The following is a 17388-nucleotide window of genomic DNA, read 5'->3' on the forward strand; positions in this document are numbered from 1 at the left end:
CCCCCAAATAGAAGAAATGCCCACTTGCTACACTGATGATTAAGCATTACATATGTTTATGAATAAAGAGACATTTTGAAACTTTCATTGCGTAAACTACACAATGAAGTAAGAACAAAGACTCTGTTGATTCATTGCATACAGCAATACGCCATATCCTAGCTGTTCAGATAGGAAAAACAGGAGTTTCAACTGATATGAAATATAGAAAGTGAAAAAAGGAAATGACAGACAAACAGATGAGAAGATTTTTTTCATTCTACTAGGGACTTTTTTTTCTCCACAATATTTTACATGTTTAAAATAACTTCTCTAAATTATAAAATGTAAAAAAAAAAATTGATTTGTCAAGTCTGTTATATTTGAAGTGTTCATTGTTCAGTTGAATCTGTTCTACATCATATTACATAAAGTAGAAATAAGGTACTCTAAAAGTTACTGTCCTGGTCTTTAATAATCCTTTCATCCCCCTCAACGACTGCTGTCAGTGAAGAATCAACTAATACACTGAAAAAAAGTGTATCAAATAAATAGAAAACTATTTAAAATATTAAGCTCTATGTTACTGAAAGTAAAAATTTTCCAACACCTGAATAAAGTACAATGCTCAAAAAAAACCATCTCTACTTAAAGGACAAATAAAGAAAAAAAGAATTGCGTACTACAAATTTTAAAAAAATAAAAATAAAGAAACCCTCAAGCTAAAAGCTTCTCATTTTTGTGGTTCCGAAAGACTCCTACTAAATAAATGAACATACTCAGTTAACCAAAAATAGAGATAACTTAAAACCACAAGTATTTACAGAAAACACATTTTAAGCCACACATAAAATATTATTTCACTGAGAATCTCTACACTGTAGTTAGCGGTACATTTGAATTTTAAGAGAAAACCAAACACACGCAAACAACTCTATATCCTTGTAACATCAGGAAGCCACAACTGCTACAGTCCTTTCACATCTGTTATTGAAGATTGCCCCCACAGCATAAGACATTTTATTCACACTTCAACCAGATTTGTTTTGTCACATTGCAACAGACACCGCACAAGAATTTCAGCTTGACACTTTTCTGCACAAGAAAAAATACACATACAAGGAAAGTGCTTTCAGTGAATGAAAGGTGTTAATTTGTTTTCAGTTCAGCTAATTATTTTAGAAGCTGTAAGGTTCTTCTTTTTTTTGTTTGTTTGTATGTTTTAAAAAAAAGCCGCAAAACTCCAGTGATTATTCTTCAAATTTCTAAAATTATTAAGTTTTTTTCATATTAGCTGTTTGAGTACAAAAACCAGAAACTGATAATTTTCCTTTATAATTAAAATTGCCTACCATTTAATATGATTTATAAATAATACAAACTCTGTCTTCACTTATTTCTCAATTTGCCAAACTATTGCTAATCCAAAAGCTTTTTCAGAACCTCTACCTTTAGTTGGTTGGTTTTCTACTACTCTGAAGTTTCAGTAAACTTAATCAGTGATTGCAAATAAAACTATGAAAAAATATTTTCCCCATATTAAATATTTTTCAAATGCTTTCCTGTAAAAATCCATCCAAAAGCCTGAGATGCCTTTCACCGCAATCTACCTCCTAGTCAAATGCAGTTAAATGAGAAACTTCTGAAGAACTGAGATTAGTCAAGCTCAGGAATCAACGTTACCCAAAGATGCCAAGATTCATTGCTCTCACAAAACTCCTAGATTCCACATCCTGACTGCTCTGCACTTCTGGAATATGCCTGGCTGGTTTACTTCATGTTTTAAAACGTCAGCATAAATTACCTGTTTTCCTGGTAACTGTGACCCGTTCTTGTGACAAGAGACAAAATGAATTTCTACAAAACCAAAGGTTGAAGTGGAAGAGTAGGGATGGTGAGCAAGGCTCTTAAGAGAAAATGACTGACATTGGAAGTTCAGGGACAAAGAGGAATATACTTGCTAAGAAATAAATGCTAGCTTAGGAGAACCAATTGCTTGAGACAATGTTCTAACTGATCTTAACAAATTCAGTTAACCCTAACTTCCCATAGTCAAGTGGTTGCACTGGGCATTATTTACATATACCAAGTTTTAAGCAAGAATAATTTAACATTCAAAAGCAGCAAGCTTAACAAATGCATAGGTTTATCCATGAACAATATATAACACTGAACAAATTTTACAAGTCCTGAGAAAAGTAATACTGTATAAGTTTAAACTTGATATGAAATGTTTTGGGGTTTAATTCATTCATAAAGTTTGCCGCTATATCCCCCTCACACCCCACCCAAACAAAGGACACTAGCACACCTCACATTTGACGGATGATAAAATAGCATTTTTCTTGACCAAAGACTACTGTAAAAAATGAAGAACCAGAAGAAAAGTTAACACAGTGCTATTGTAACAAGTTGGAATTTTTGCTAGCAATGAAGAAGGCCCTACATGCCAAACTTGTAAAGCTCTGCACTAAAGAGGTGACACACTGCCAGTGTCACTACTGCTGAAATGCACCACCCATCACTCACTGTGCTTACATCTACTGTTTGATCTCCAAAAATATTCAGCAAGCTAGGAAGAAACTAATGACACAACTTGATGCATACACGCTTGCACATCAGGCACCATTTTGTCAGACTGCTCCTCTGCTGCTGTCACTCATCAACAAAATTTAACATAGTATTGGCAGAAAGTTTTAGACTCTACCACCATACCACCACCATCTGTCTCTGATGCCTTTTTTCAATTAATTCACAATCCTTTTTTAATTATTTTTTCTGTATTATTTTCAACAGTGCTTCTCCTTCATATCAGAAAACCTAAGTTAAAAAGTGACAGTGAAAATTCAACTTCTCCCTTATACACAGTAGCAAAAAAGCATGTCTTTTCCTCTCAGTAAATCACTCTGTCTACTCTGGGCTGTTTCTATAAAAATAAACAGAAGACAGTTACAAGGTAGGACAGAAGCAACTGCAATTACTACAAAAGAAACACTCCACAACAAATTCAATTAAGGTACCTGCATTCAATTTTATTATAAAAAATGTTTTTGAAAAATAAAAATTAATAATAATACAGATGAGAATCTGGCCAACACATTAACATTTTTAGTTAATTAGTGAGATCACAACATTAAAAAGTGTCCTCATTAACAGTTTGATTTACTACTAATTTCTGAATCTAGACTGAGACCTACCTAAAAAGCAGAAGCAGTAGAAGTATCATATATTTCAATTTTCTTCTATTTGGAACTAACAATTGATTTATCTGGGACAGAAAATGAATGGCATAGTGGAATGCAGCTAGTTCTTAAATCACCTGTCCTCTTTCAAGGAAAAAAAATTTAAAAGTCACAACAGAAACAGTCAGATCATTTATGTACTTTATTGTTAGCAAGGAAGTAAGCACTTCATGAAACAGTCTATGTACTTCACATAGTCTCACTGACATATAGTTGGTTTTGTTTTTTTTTTCAACAAACTTGAGTAAAAATATTAAGTATTTAAAATATATACTGGTATAAAATAAGGCTCTTCTGATTGTTTGTGTTCAAAACTGCGATCACCACTGTACTGGCACCTGAATGGACTTTGAAAATATTTTAATGTCTGTATTTTAGGTTATGTATTAGGTATGTATGTATATACATATGAATACATGTACATATTAACCTTTCATCTGTAAAAATATTTCATTCTCATAAGTAAAAATCAAGAGCCCAAACCACAAACAAGACTCCAGCTGACATTTAATGAAGATATACAGTTGGAAGTACAGCAGGTATTCACTACTTTACAGACATTACAGAAAGATTTCTTCTTCTTGAATACACCACCACATTGAGCATAAAACCTCAAGCAGTGCAACTGTGAAACTCAGTCAAAATTAGACTCTACAGTGCTAACGTAGTAACACCCAGAAAGGAAAACTAAGCAAACTGAGAGAATTCAAACAACTGGCATGTACAAATATCAGTCAACCAATAACTTTTTTTGGATAAGACTACCAAAAGAGACAACAGCAAGAACAATAGGCAAATCCAAAGTTGCTGCATTCTCGTGACTGAAGGAAACATTGATTCACCCAGTTAAGTCTGTTTTTTCAAACACTGATAACAGTCTAACATTCAAGAAGAATAAAACACATACGGAATAAACTGTTATTTTTCCCTAGGTCACCAAAAAAAGAATCTGTACAGCTAATCATGTTCCAAAAATACTTCCCAACCAGTTATTAGGGAGGAAAGGATTCTTGATTCCTGCCTTATTAAAAAAAAAAAAAAAAAGACAAAAAAACCCTTAATTTTTAATCCACACTTCAATAAATTAATTCTTGGTAAGAATAAGAGCATCTCTCATCTCTAACACTTTCAATAATGTTGTTTGTCAAAGTCAAATTTATGAATACTACTACAAAACAATGAATAGAAAAAATTGTTCTGGTTATTTTACATTAACATAAAGATCTATTAACAAATACACCTGTCACTGTAGTATATTATAGCAAAATATCTCTCATTCTAAAAACTATTAAGACTTATGTTTCATACACACCTATGTACATAGTTTACATGTTGATACCTAAGAATTTCTTCCTGTGTTTACTTGTTTATTTATTTTAAAATAAAGGTAGTTACCAAAAGTATTTCAAACAAGATGTAAGATAAAGGTTTTAAGTGCATAATCAGAAATACCAACTTCAGTGTAAATCATCTAACAAGTCTTCCAAGGATGATGCCCAAAAGAAGCTTCACTGGATAATACAAGCAACAACAACAAAAAAAACACTACGCTCCTCCAGCTTTACCACCTTCCTTGTTCACCTGATATTTTCTTAAAACACATCCTTCCTTTCTTCCCTGGTTCTTACTTTTGTACATGAAACCCTGTTTTATATGTACATTAGTTGTAATATGTGAGTACATCTTCTAACATGTTGCGTATGTCAATATGGTTCATGTTAATCCAAATTTAACTCTACTGCTTAACAAAAAGTTGAATTCAGTTTATCACAGACCATAGGACTTACTGTCACTTCACCTAGAACCGCACAGATTGTTAGGCATCTTCTCTCGTGTCATTAGTGATAGGACCAAAGGGAATGGTTTCAAGCTACGGCAGGGGAGATTCAGGCTGGACATTAGGAGGCATTACTTCTCAGAAAGGGTGGTCAGGCACTGGAATGGACTGCCCATGGAAGTGGTGAAGTCACGAACCCTGGCGATGTTCAAGGAAAGACTGGATGTTGTGTTGACGGACATGGTTTAGTGGGAGCTATTAGTAATAGGTGAATGGTTGGGCTGGATGATCTTTTAGGTCTTTTCCAACCTTGGTGATTCTATGATTCTATAATCACTGCTCTGAGTAATGTGAGAACAGGAATAAAACTGCACAAACAGGAATTTGATAGAAATGGTTACCAGAATGTCCATCCTTTCCCGTTACTTCAAAACAATCTTAAGTGAGCATATACCAAACAGCATAGAAAAGCCCAGTCATGACTATCCACAGCATGGAGACACTAAAGGATAATCTATCAGTGCCACCTTTAACAAAGAACAAGAAAAAAGACTGGAGAGAAGAATAAAAGATAACATTGGTAACACTTAAAGAAAAATTATCGAACATACAAAAAAAAAAATTCCATTTCAATAAAATTATTTAAAGGTACTGTTCATCCATAAAATGTGCTTGGGGTTTTCTCTGGTGAAGCTGTAAACTTCAGGTCTGAAATTTTTAAAATACTTTCTATCACAGCTAAAAAGCTTTTAAATTCAAGGAAGATAAAGCAACAGTCATAAACCAACTACATTGCCTTAATTCCTTACACCAACTGTTGACTAAAAATTGAAAATGAACATCAAGTGCAGAGTAACTGGAAAGTTTTAACAATTCTTTCAAACAGATAAACAACTGCTAACTTTCGATTTTTTAAATTCGGTCTCAAAGAGAAATCTTCATGATAAAATTTTTCAGTCTAACTCCATGAGCTTTAAGTTAAGAATAACAGACCTACAGCAACTTAATTCAATGTTCATTACTTTTATCTGTGTCATACAAACACATATACATATTCACATCACACTTCTAATTATGTAGTACATTAATTCCAAAGCTGTTCTCATCTATTAAGTAGTAACCAGGACAGTAAACTGCTGAAGATAATGGACAGATTTTTCTTTTTCATTTGTATGGGAGAACACTGGGATTCCAGGGACGGCTAGGATTCCTGTGCTCAGCCAAGACAATCTCAAGGAAAGACAGGAAGGAATCAGCCCTCCCAGTAAGAAATCTGAAGTGTACTACACTTCACTTTGCACAGGTTGTGAAAGAACCTGAACCTCAAGTGCATTAATGGTTCTTTCACACCACTTATTACACAAATCTGTATGGACTTAAAACTGTCAAGCTTATACAGACTTAAGAATATAAACATAATACCATCTAAGTAGTAGTGGAATTACACAGCACAACCTGAAAATTGATATTATCCATATTTTAAATTCCTCTATTGCCAGGACAGTAATTGTAAGTATTTACAAGGTGTTTTTTTCCTTAACTACACAGAAATTTATCCTGCAAAACAAGCAAACAAACAAACAAAGAAAAAAAACCCAAAACACCTAAAGTTACTCTTAAATCTGTGAAAATGTATTATTATCAAAAGTTAATTTTAAAATCAAAAAAGTCTTTTCTTTCCTACAAAATACATTCTTGTTCATATTTAAGATATTGAACGTCAGAAAAGGACCCACAGTCCTGACTTTAGATTAAATACTCATCATGGGCCCAGAAAAAGTAATCTAGAAACTTCTCTATAACCTATTCTTAAAAAAATCCCTGAAGTTACAGTGGATTTCTTGAGACTCCCCCAATATTTAGCCAGTGAATCCAGATAGCAATAAGCAGTGCACAGAAATTTCAAATACTTCAAACAAGCATATTCCTTCTCTTCCATTATTTCCTCTCTTTTCTAGAAATCATCACCTTTATATAAATCAAGCTAACTTGGTGAATTTCTAAGTGGACCATGCTGAACATAAAACTATGGATACTAAAAATGATGTGAACAAAAATCCATACATACGTGGGCATATGTTGTACAGAAAATCGAATGTGAATCAACTGCTCATTTTGAACAGAAGTGCAAAAGCCATCCCATAATGTAAGTTCTGTTCCTGTTACTGGAGAATACACTTGATAAGACTGAAAGCTACAGAAAAAATTACTGAAAGCTTATTTAAATGAAGCAGAATTTTTAGATGTTAAAAACTGCTGCTTTTTTTTTTTTTTTTTCCACCTTCCTGCTTTTCCAGTGTACTAAAAAGTATAGCAACAAATCCTTAATCCTTATAGCAACACTATGGTTTAAGAGCATCCACTGAATGGCTTTGGAATAGCTACAGTCAGTGATCACAAAAGTAGTAAACAAGGTAAGGCTCTTGGAACAGTCAGTCCTGGAAACATTTCTCTGAGACATCTTCACTGAGTTTGCATGGAACAGACTTCTTGCCTTCACAAAGATTATACACACCACACCTGTTTCCACAGCTTCTCCATGTACAACATATACAACAAACAACAAGGTATGAAAAGCCTTACAAACATAAGGTTTTTCAACATCAGCTACATTAAGTTGAAATTTAATTTTTTTAAATAATATTATTTTTATATTATGTTTTTATATTATTTTTTAAAATAATATTAATTTTTCCAGTTTGAGCTGCCAGTTTGGCAGGAAGAGTTGGCTGTATTTTTGATCAGCAATTCCTTCTTACCATAACAAAGCATACAAAGGAATCTAATCCCAGAAGGACTGAAGAGCATAAGAAACACAAATGAAATATAATCACAACATCATGTGAATTGGCAAAAAGTACACTCGGTGCAAAGTTATCAGTGATCTGTCTCAAATGCCATGCTTAACTCCAACACTTTTCACTGCCAACTGAACTAATTTTTAACTCACATTATTATTTTTTTTATGAACTATATCACTTATTCACGTGACATTTTGCTTGGAGTCATTTGATTCTTAAAGTTGTTTTTTGTTGTTTTTTGTTGTTGTTTTATTTTTGAGGTGAACAGGCACCATACATGCTTTCAAAAAAAAAAAAAAAAACAAAAAAAAACAAAAAAGCAGCTACAAAATGACCAACAAACAGTGCACTTTAGTGCTTCCTAATCGTGAAGTTAAGAACTATAGCCATGTGCAATAAAACACAGAAGCCCCCCAAGAATAGCTTATGTATAGGAACAGGGATGAGGACCTAACCTTCACACACAAATGTAAATTATGATAATTTTGACAACCTTAACAGTGTCTGCCAGTGCACGGAGACAAAGCTGAATCAAGTTTCACTTCCCACCCCCTGCCCACAGTCAGGAAGTCAAAGGCTTTCCACAACACTCAAGTGCTAATAGTCCCATTGGCTGGTGAGTGGGACATGAGACAAGACTTTGGTGCTATATCCCATTCAGCAATGAGGTACAGGTAAAAGTCATTATCAACACATTTGACAAATCGGAAACACAGCACTATAAAAGCTAATATGAAGAAAAATAACTCCACACCAGCTAGACCTTATAAATCTTATAGGAGTAACTTCCCTCAGCAAATTTGTATTTACAAGTCTTACTTTTCTCCTTCGGGTTTTTTCACATGTGGTGGGTAATTTTTATCTAACTAGTGTGAAAAGGGCATGTTTTTAACAACTGTTCACAATGCTTAGAGATTATGATTCAAGTCTTAGGAAAAAAAAGTAAAGCAAGTTCTGCCCTCTTTCCCCATTATAGTCTTCTTAGAGTAAGATTTCTGACTGTCCCTCAACACTGCCTATACAATTACTTTAAGAAGTGTTGTAATTCCAAACTAAATAGAAAATGATAAAATATTTTGGGTAACATATACTACTCAAAGGTTCCACTAAAAATGCAGAAACTTACAGCTATCTTTTAAGCTATCAAAAATACAGTGGTTTGTGGGGTTTTTTTGGTGAAGAAACAGGTCTGCCATCATTATCTACAGGTTCAAGGAAAGCAATCAATGTAACAGACTTAACAGCCTTCAGTTGTAAAATTAATAATTTTTAGTAATACACAACATTAAACATGCCATTTGAGATATATGATGATTTAAACTACCACATATGGCATATCTATCTAATTATCACAGTTTGTGTTTTCATATGCAGAGCTTTTCTGGTTTTTAAACAATGTGTCAAAATGCACCGTTTTATCTGAAAACAGAAAACACTATATTTTACAATACCGCTCAGTTAATATTGTACTTTTAATGTGCAGCATACTACAGGTTAAAAAGCATCACAACAAGGCTTTCTAATGTTTCAGTACTGCTTTTAGCTTTTTTTTTTTTAATTGGTAAAAATTTAAGGATATTCTAATAGAAACAATACGTTTCTCAAAATCATATTTTCAATTTTTATTTTTCAAGTCTTAAATGACAATGGACAAATAAAACAATCAAGTTAGTCACTCTCCCTGTTTTGCATACGATTAAGAAAATATTGCAAAGTAGCACATGTGCAAACATCAGTTGCAGTACAGAGAGACTTAGCTTGTGTTCATTATTCATGTGCAATTTGACCTCACTAAAAACAATCGTTACTGCAAAAACATACATTGTAATTATACTTCAATACAAATATAAATGCCCTTATATTTTATTGCAGGCTCTCAAGCTTGGTGTCACTTCAGCTATACAGGGGTTTATTAATTTATTTATTTTACTGTTTCTTCACATAAATACACAAAGAACTTGCACACAGTTATCACAAAACATTACATAATCCTAATTTCTCTTTTCACAGCTCATAAAAAGTATTACATATTTTCATACTATATATCAAAATGTGCACGGGAAAAAAAAAAATTACAACAGCCAAAGAGAACATAAGAACCGTTCTCTGTGATTTTTACCATTTGTTTTTAAATAAACATTCAGTTCTTGAATCTACAATTACATTTGTAAAAGTACCAAAGGTTTCTATTTAACTCAAAACTAAACAAGAACAAAATTATTACTAAAAATTACATTAATTTCTTATTAAAATAAAAGTACTTTATATGCATTCATTATTGCTGAAATAATTTGAAAGACATTAGATTTTGGACAATGAATCTGAAACATTTCATTTTCAATTAATTTTCATAAGAATCAACTCTTGTTTATACAATGGAGAATGAGGGGGGAAAAAAAAAAAGAGTCAAAGCACTTTAATTAATCAAAGGAAAATAAGATAACTGACCTTTGGGTTAATTATTTCAAGTCAAAATTCCAATATTTGTTGAGAATTTATTTTCAGTTTACAAGTCCCTTTAATGTTTGAGATCAGAACTTTATTTAATAAAGACCTTCCCACAAACCCTTCTGGTAATTTTTGTTAACTTTCTCAGCTCCATACTTCATGAATTTTCATTTACACCTTTCAAAACTAACAATAAGTATGCCAGAACAAAACAAGTGTAATACGTCTAATACAATAAATTATTTGCAAATGGAAACAAATCCTGGAAGACGTTTAGTTTGAAAAGAATCTGCAAGTCAATCTGGATTTGATCTAAGACTTAACTTCTAAAATAAATTTATCTGCAAGGGTAGCACACTTTATGTTGAAGTCAGTATTTTCCTACACAATTACTAAAATTACTGAACAGATCTACGAGTATATTAAAAAGCAGGCATTATATAAAAACATAACCAGTCTTTCAAGATGAAAACATCCAACTGCCTGCAGTAAGCAAAGCCGAAGAATGACAATGACAAGAACATTATTAATTATAGTATATTTGTATTATTTGTCCTGCTTTTGACATTAAAAGGTTGCATTGTTCAATTAAAGTCATTTACAAGGCTAAAAAAATGGTGAGACCATTTCTCTTCAGAGAAAAAGGGAGCAGTAACATTAACTTCTGTAGACTAGCATCAGAAAAAAAAACAAAAAAAAAACATTAAAAAAAACTTTATTAAAAAGGGGGAAAAAACAGAAATAAAGAAGTATTTCACAAAACAATCTAAATTGCCTTGATTTTTTTCTAAAGAACCATTTATTTTATTACTGTTATTTTTCACATACACTATCATGTATCCCCAAATAAGAACACATCAAAAGCAGGCAATAAAGACTGGATACACATTCTGCCTTGTGTAATTGCAGCACTTACCTGAATTAGATGTTTGTATAGAGAAACTGCCTTTGTGTCACCACTCACTTTCCTAGAAACTTGTGAAAATCACGAGAAATTGTTTCCTCACATTTGAGAGACAAAAATATATATACATAATACAACATCAGCAGTAGAAAGATGTGAGAACTGTATCTCATTCATTGGCATAAAGGTGTTGGACAACTTTAAGAAATACAGAAGCTGAGATCTTAAGAAACAGAGTTGAAAAAAACTCCTCAGATTTTAATTCCTTCCAAAATGTCCTCATCCTAACTAAAAATAACTACTCTTACTTACCACAAAATCAGAATTAACTGGATTGAGAGTGGTGGATACATTTTACTGGCAGAACTTCCACACAGAACATCAAGTAGAGAAATAGATGTTAAAAAAAAAAAAAGGAAATCCACATTAAACTGTGTAGGAAACAAACTAGAAGTTTTCCAGTGCTTAGGGCATGCTACATTACAACATTAAAACTCAGAATTTTATGGTTTATAAAGAGAAAACCTTAAGTTCTAAGGAGTAACTTGTAGATTAAAATTAAATACTTGATGAGACTGCACCACTTAAAGCCTTGTAAATATAGCAGCATACAGCCTTTTCTGATGAATTATACATCTTTCTAAGCATATTCAGTTTTTGTAAAATGGGCCATCCTACATGATTATTCAGTTTTCCCCATGGAAGGGGCTTGGAGGGGCATCCCACACCATTAAGTTGATGACACCAGTATATTATATCTAGCCCGAAGAAACACCTACTTCAAAATTTAAGATAAAAATTATCTTTTCCTTATGAGCAAGAGAAGAGAAATAGAAATTTGGAAAGCAATAAATCCCTTCGAACACAGCATTTGAATGCTGCAGGGAGAACCGTTACACTCTGAAGGGATTCACAAAATAGAACCTACTTGAAGCAAGTGAAATTTCAAAAATGAAAAGTCTACTCAAACATCCTAAACTATCTTAGTCTTTCCCTCTACATACAGACATGAGGATTCAGGAATACCTACTGACCAGGATTCACACTAGTTCAAGTACATGATCTCACTTCACATGAAATACACCATAATTCTCTTTTGGTTTGCTAGTAAACAGCCATAAAATTCAGTAAATAACAACAGAATTTTTCCCTCTCAATTGGCATTAGAGCATCACATTCCTTTCTAGACAAACTGATATAGGTCATGCTACAAATACGAAGTCTACATTAGTACCTGAAATACTTTTGAGCACACCAGTGTGGACTTCATATCAAGCAGTCATCTTCAGCTTCTCTCTCCCTCCCAAATAAGCATACTTAACATAATCAAAACCTCATCATACAAAATCAGTGCTACTATGTACTAAAAGACTTCCCTTCATCTCCATGCTGTTGGTTGTTTTTTTGTTTGGTTGGTTTTGAATTTTGTCTTCACAGAATCTTTGATGGAGAAAAAAAAAAAACAACAAATTAAGACACTATCGTGCTTATAACTACAGAAATCCTTATAATCACCTATCCTGATTTCCTATGCAACACCTCTCAGAAGAAACCCCTGCTCTATCATAGGTGCCCATTTGCTAAAATACATATTTTTAGGGAAAGGTCTTTGCATTTTAATCATGGTCTAATACTATAACCCTTAATAAACTACTGTTATTACTTCTGAACATTTGTATTGGAGAAAGAAGGCACCCAAATCAGAGCTGGTCATTCTAAAAGCACCAGCTACTTAAAAAAAAATACAAAATTGCTGACTTTCAGACAACTAATATGAAGCTGCCAAAATTCACAAGCAGAGACTTCTTTACAAAATTAAATCTACAAAAAGAATTTTGCACAAGAGGAAGCTCACCAGGTTCCTGGTCTAGTCAACACTGAAAGCACCATAGCCATTTGTGCACAATAGCAACCTAATCCCTTAAACAAACAAACAAAACCATGTAGATTTATTTTACTACTGTTGAGCATATGCATGCGTTGGTGAAAGAAAAAAAATCAAACAGGTACTGATTTTATAATTCTAGATGACTACATTTTGTGCCCTTTCCATGTCTGCACTCCCAAAATCAAATGGTGCAAAGTGCAAAGGAAAAGCACTAATTCTGAACCAGACCAACACATTTTTAATTACCATGAAAATGAGCCACTGTAAAAAAATAAAAAATAAATTATACAGAAAGAAGAAAATGATTAGTTACTGACTAAAAAGTACCACTTTACCCAAATTAAAAATCGAAATTACCTAGCTTTAAAGTATACTGTTTAATTCAGACACTGTTCTTGCAACCACCATCCAACCTATGTGCCTTTCAGACTAAAAGTTCATAAAACACTTGAATGAACTGAGATTCTTGTATGTGAATAGTATTGGAAACATAAGCAAGGACAAATGCATCTTCCCATTTCATTGACTTTCTTATCAAGAACATGCCATTAGTAAAGCTCTAAGAATAGTAATTGCATGTAGATTTCTACAGTCTTAAACACTGATTTCAACAACTTGATTTAAAATCTGACTGAGAAACCGCTTGTTTACTTCTTCCAAATACTAGTTGTTCAGAAAAGGAATATGTGATGTACTCATGTTAAATAAGTAAATGAGCTGGGGGCCATGTAAGAGAACTATTATTCTTGAGGCTTTCCTTTCAAATCTTAAATCGCACGTTCATCATATAAAACTCTCCTTTAACTGATTACTTAGAATCAATTCATCATAAAATACTTTCAGTTTAATGCACTGTGCTGGTACTTATTAGAACAGCTAGCCACTTATATAGATCCACACAGAACTAGAATACAGCTTATTGAGTTACAGAGTATTTATTTTATTATTGTTAATAGCAGTGTAAATACTAGATGAGCACTTGGTGTTATTACCAACCTAAAAAAAAAAATCTCGTATTGCTGAAAAATAATCTTTGTGAAATTAACACTTCCTTTTTTATTGATCATTTCATTATGCTACAAGTTATATGCTTAAAAAGAGTAATCTCAAAAAAACTAGCAGATTCACATCACAGTAAAAAACTCAGAAGTTAGGAAGAGATGTAATTACATGGAGTCCTGGGAATTTGATTTTTAGTTTAGATTGACAGAGTTGCCAAGTGTCCATCTAATACAGAAAGTAGAAGACATACAATGAAATGTGTGCACACATGCAAGACAGAAAACATAGATGTTCTCTCTCTAACAGTTCTCATTGAAATAATTCATTTGTATAAAATTCTAGGGAATCCAGTAGCAGCATTTAGTTTCAGACCTACTTTTAGTTGAAGCTCTACAGGATGCCAGATGAGCCTCTTCTATTCCACAGAAATTTTCTTCCAAACCAGGTCAATATATTGCTAAGAAGCCATCCATTTCCCTTTTTTTGCCATCCTCAGGAAAACTGTTGGTAAACTACCAGATTATAAATAAACATTCTGTAACTCCTGCTCAATACTGCTGGCAAGACAATATCCACTAGAGCACCTAAACTGCTGCTTCTACTATACACTCTCCTATCAAGATGCAGGCAGGAAGCACCAGATTACAGATGGGTACAAAACCTCAATTAAATCAAGCTTCAACATTCTATGGCATGTGGCTCACACGGTCTTTCCTCCCCCTTCAACGTCGCGTTACTTCACTGTCCAACTCTTCAGGAACACAATAGGATATGTTTTATCTCCATGTTCTTACTTGATGCTCAATGAAGCCAAATAAACAGCTGTGCGCCACTTCTTCCTACATTATTTTATATAAACATTTTCAATAATTTGTTTTAAAGATACTTCATAGTTGCATATCCAGTTAAACACATGATTTTTCACATACAATTTGAAAAATGAAAGCTTTGAATACATTAGGAAAATGATAAATTGCTGCTGTCTCTGATTGCCTGGTTCTCTACAGTGAACTTTTTCCCTGTACTACCAATGAAGAATTTTTTAAAAGAATTGAACTCACTACTTCAAAATAAAATAAAAACACATGTACATACAAGTCTTCTGAGAGCTTTGGAGGTGTTCTTGATTCAAGCAAACAGGTGTCACTCTATGAAGTGGGGAAAATAGTACAAAGGTGTGAAGCTCTTCACGTGGAAATTACAAGAGTTAAACAGCACTGAGCAAGGCACAAAAAGTGCTTTTAAACTGAAACACAGGAACATGCATAGAACCTCAGTATCTGATTTAATTAATGATTGAGAATGCAAAGGCTCCAACTGGTGAAACATTAGCAGCAGCCATGAATTTCACTGTAGTTCTGTATAAGTAATCTTACCTGAATGATTCTCAAAAAAATGTCAACACATCGACTGTATTTTTCATCTGATCCTGTCAATGCTGAGATGACAGGCCCTGCAGGATGCAGTGAAAGATCAATGATGAAGAACAGGTGTTTAGTCTTTTCACAATCAAAACCTACAAGTCGAGGCAAATATGAAATTTCATCTGGGGTGCTTCTGTATATCTAACATGCTAATTTTACATAATCACTTTCACCTATGTAGACAGACAACTACACTGCTTCCTCATTTGGAAGTAACTAAACCCTAACCTGACCCCAAGGTCACTCAAATTACCACAGTATAACTTCAAACTGGGACCCTAATTCACTACTCCTAATCTTATTCACATCAAGTACTTTATACAACAACTCATGTTTTCTGTGGCCTTTCAGAAAGGAGGCTTAATTATTCCCCATCAATTACAGAGAATTCTTAAACGTTACCTAAACCTATAGCAATTCACATGTCGAGACAAGCAACACACAAAAATACTGCTCATACCTAGCTTAAGCGAAGCCTCACAAGTTCACATTCAAAAGTTACAAAGTCATCCTAGCATCGTTCAGCTTGGAGCTGACTTCAGTGGATATGTTTCTGAATACTGCCTAAATCTGAAGTTTCAATCACACCAGTTAAGTGCCTTCAAATGAATTTTAATGCTTGGCTATAATCAACAACAACAGAATGTTTAATATTAAGTCAATACAAATCAGATGCTACCATAATCAAGTATCTAATATGATAGAGTGAACACAAGTTAACATGAGGATTGCATGAATTTAGATATTTTAAATACATAATAAAAAGTCAACTATTTGATGTTTCTATTAAACATAAAGGAAATTCAAAACAAGAAAGTACCCTGATGATCATTTCTCATTCAACTACAAGCAACATAATTAATCCTTACAATGCTACAAATAATCCTGAACTGGGATGAAGATACCTCCAAAATCGAAAGAAAAGAGGTTGAAATAGAGTCTTACAGTCTGCAGTACAACATTTAAAGATTGACAGTTGAAGCTCTGGTTTGATATTTCCTCTGGGGTTGGAAAGACAGAATTGGCCCTCAAAAATCAGGAAGAATATAAGGAACCTGACAGTTTCCTAAAGTCATGCCACACTGTCAAAACAGTAGCATCTCTACAGTAAATTAGCAGACTCATGCATGTACAACACATTAATTTATTCTGACTGCCAAATACCAAATTCCAATTATATATTTCCACATTACTATAAAGCCTCAGAAGAACCGCAAGACTGAGCTGGCCAACAGAAGCACCTAGCACATCCCAATACAGTGTTCTACAGTACGCAAGAAATACACACCAGACACAGACACAAATGCTTGTTCAAAGTAAAAGAGAAGTAAAATAAAATGCTCAGTGGAAACACACCTGTATTTATCCTCCTCCCATCCCATTTGCTTAAACAATATAGCTATTTTCACCAATAGACATATCTTTTGTCAGAACAAACACAAATATTTTTGCCATGCCCATTAAAATAGTGACATTTCAATATCACATTTATCAGCTTCATTATTCCACAAACATTTGAGACAGTGAAAGAACTTTACAGTTCCAATTCAAAGCACATTAAGAATTGTAGAAAACCTCAAATCCTACCCAGAAACATGCCATCAATAGTATTCCGAAAAGCAGTGCTTCCATTCATAGTACATATTGTGCTTTACACCATGACACTGCAGCCCAGCCTCACCAGCCCAACCCAATTACCTGGAGCATTCCAATACTGCCACTGACAACTACCACACTCCTTACCAGGTCATTAACTCCCGTAGGTTGTCTGATAAACGATTAAAAAAAAAAAAAAAAAAAACAAAAAAACTAACCTCTTTAGAAGACTGCAAAGCTGACTGTACCAGCTGCAGGATGCAATGATAAATCCCAGTGAGATGACTGTCAGTCAAATCACTCCAGATGTTGTTTAACTTTACGCTA

The 17388-nt window shown here is 33.5% G+C and overlaps 1 protein-coding gene across 5 annotated transcripts in view; it reads right to left on the reverse strand.

The window, feature by feature from the left end:
• NOVA1 (NOVA alternative splicing regulator 1) overlaps positions 1-17388 on the reverse strand; it is a 123514-nt gene that overhangs the window by 98848 nt on the left and 7278 nt on the right. For 2 of the 5 annotated variants that reach the window (XM_085550422.1, XM_085550420.1), the window contains exon 3: positions 15418-15494. The exons of the other annotated variants lie outside the window; for them this stretch is intronic. The gene's annotated coding sequence lies outside the window, so the exon portion shown is untranslated. The remainder of the gene's footprint in view (positions 1-15417; positions 15495-17388) is intronic. 5 annotated transcript variants of the gene reach the window in all.

The sequence above is a fragment of the Coturnix japonica genome, chromosome 5, assembly GCF_054131305.1.
Source record: "Coturnix japonica strain WE chromosome 5, WE-NBRP24, whole genome shotgun sequence".
In the NCBI taxonomy this organism is placed as follows: domain Eukaryota; kingdom Metazoa; phylum Chordata; class Aves; order Galliformes; family Phasianidae; genus Coturnix; species Coturnix japonica.